Below are 2,948 nucleotides of genomic sequence, written 5' to 3'. Positions count from 1 at the left end.
CAGGTTCACTTATGGGCCAAACTATCAGATGCTTTTCCTGTTGGCAAAGTGGTCACAAGAAATTGATTATATTTGGGGGCTGGTTAGGACCATCTCCTGTGAGGTCCCATGCTTTGTGAAATAAATACTTCCTACTTTTTCCATGTAGTTTAAAGGAAAGGTGAACTCTTCTTTACTACACATATGGGAAAGTTTTAATTTAGCTTTCTGTCAGAAATTTCTTATTCTATTGCTAATGGTTTAAGATCACAGCAGTAGGAGTTCTGGAGTTGTTTGGGATCGAGTTGGTCACAGCAGCTCTCTGCATTTAATGTTAAGCTTCTGTTTCATGTCCTACCACCCCAATGAGTGGGTAAGATCTGAATGTCCATCAATTCATACCTGGGTCAAAACAGAGAATTGCCAATGTGCACACTTCCGGAATGAGTATATTGCTTCCTTTTGGGGTACTGTGCACAATTTGAGGGCGTTCAATAATGAAACATTTTCGTCATGCTATTGGATGGATTTTGCCTTTGTTGCTTTATTTTTGTTTGTTTGCTTGCTTGTTTTTTGTTAAAGTAGATGTGCCTTTAAGTTTTGTTTACTCTTGACAATAATAGATCTTTTTGGTTAAAAGAATCAAGGCTTATAAAAATCTTAAAAGACATTTTGGACATCAAGTGACTCTTACAAGTGATTTAATTGTAAGTTAATTAGAAACATGCAGATTACATTTCTCCTCCTAAATACCCATTGGTTTAATATTGTAGGATAGCTCTTAGAGTGCCTCAGAATATTTGCTGTTACTTATAAGCTTTTCAGATACTAATAAAGTCATGGAGAAAACAATAACTCAAAATTTAGGTCTCTTTCCCCAATTATCTCTAACTGGTGGAAGGAGAGATTATATATAGGCATTTATACCCAGGAATAAGTAGCAGATAATGGGACAAAATCGGCCCAATGCCATACTTTATTAAAAAATGACCTTTCTGGGCCGGCCCAGTGGCGCACTGGAGAGTGCGCCGCTTGGGAGCGCGGCGGCGCTCCTGCCGAGGGTTCAGATCCCATGTGGAGACCGGTTCCCGCTCACTGGCTGAGCGCGGTGCGGGCACAACACCGATGGTTGCGATCCCATTGCCGGTCAGTAAAAAAGACAAAAAGGAAAATAAAAATGACCTTTCTGTTAGAGTAGTCAAAATCGTGATTTACTACTCTGTGGAAATAACTTAATCTATGGCTTTCTTAGATAGAATACATTCTGGCATTACATATTGTCATACTATTTTCAGTGATAATGACATCCATTGCTTAAATAAAGACTTTCACTTCATGTCTGACATTTTGTAGAAATTACACTTTCTTATACCAATTCATAGACTGATGTATGTAACCTTGCCTCTGAAAAATTAAATTATGTTATCTTTTTGCCCTAACAATGCATTGAAAAATGATAGAATTTTATTTCTACTTCCCCTTTGCTTTTTTTTTTTTTTATGCAAACGTCATCTACCCTATGTCTGGAACTCTCCCTTTATATGTTTTCTAAAAATTGCTGAGATATGACAATTGCTAGGGGTAGATAATTGCTCAGGTGTGGTATTATCTCGATTCATGCATTGGAATGTAAACCTATTGGCAAATTCTCTTTTCAAATGATTTAGTGCCATAAGCATATTGATTGTAGTGGATGTGTTTTTTTCTTTTTTAACAATCATGTGAGAAGAGAGCCCTTCCAAGCCTCTGCTATGGCCTACTAGGCCTTCCATGCCCTGGCCTGGACCCACTGCACTGACCTCATTTTGTACCCCTCTCTGTGGCATTCTTCTGCAGCCACATCACTCTCTTGTTTCCCAAAGGCATGCAGCAAGTGTGCTGCCACCTGCCTTTCCCCAGGTTTTGGCACTATCAGGGCTCAGAAATGCCTACCCTGTCTACCCATTGAAAGACCCTTCAGGTCTACTCCCTGGTTGTTCTCTGTCCATATTTGGTTTTATTTTCAACATTGCATATATCACTGTTTGAATTAGTTTAATGCATTTATTTGTTTTCTACCTGCTTACCCTCATTAGAAAATAATCTTTAGAGGAGGGACTATATCTGTCTTATTCAATGATGTGAGCAAGGGCTTGGATTTGGCACATAGTAGGTTCTAAATCAATGTTGTTTAGTAAATTAATGAACCAATCAATGATCCTATGATATAACCCTTGTAGAAAGCTGTATATATTTTCTAGGGAGATGAGTTGCCATAGTAAATGGAAAGAATGACTCAAATAAAAGGGCTTTCATGTTGGGGCCTCTGCTGGAAACTGGAGCTGTTGAGGCTGCTCCATGTTCTCCTCTGCTCAAGAGAATTTCACCTCTGGGTGGGGACAGGTTCTTGTACCCACCGAAGCATAGTGCCCAATGGAGAGGAAGGGTCTCTAGGACCATTCCTAGAGAAATAAGTTAACAGCAGGAACCAAAGGTCTGTGTCACAGAATAAACAAGATGCTGCTGAAGAGGTGGTGACCAGGGGAGCCACCCTGCAAGTTTCCGGAGCCTCTAAGAGATGGAGAGTGGATAATGGGTGATCCTCATGGCAGAATTCTACTCACAAAGAGGGCAGGATCAGAGACATCCGGAGTTTTAGTGATTTTTGTCATGGGGCTTTCGATTTAGGAAATTATTACAATTTTCAAAAATCAATATTATTATTATGCTACTTCTTAATTGTATTCCCCAGGTTGGTGTATTCTGTCCAGTTTCATTGCATATTTTCAAAAAAAAGAAAACTTCCCCCACACTGCTTCCAAGCACAAACACCCTTTGGATGCTATGGGTACACTCCTCTCTATTTGAATTCAGTACCCATTTTAATAATAGTCTCCTCTCTCTCATCATTTTGATACATTTCAAGAATAAACTGACTCTTTTTATGGGTGTGACCTTCTTTTGTCTCCCTAAAAGATTAGAGCTGGGTA

The sequence above is a fragment of the Galeopterus variegatus genome, unplaced genomic scaffold, assembly GCF_000696425.1.
Source record: "Galeopterus variegatus unplaced genomic scaffold, G_variegatus-3.0.2 Scaffold1772, whole genome shotgun sequence".
In the NCBI taxonomy this organism is placed as follows: Eukaryota; Metazoa; Chordata; class Mammalia; order Dermoptera; family Cynocephalidae; genus Galeopterus; species Galeopterus variegatus.
The sequence above is the reverse complement of the archived record's forward strand: the minus strand, read 5'-3'. Positions refer to the sequence as shown.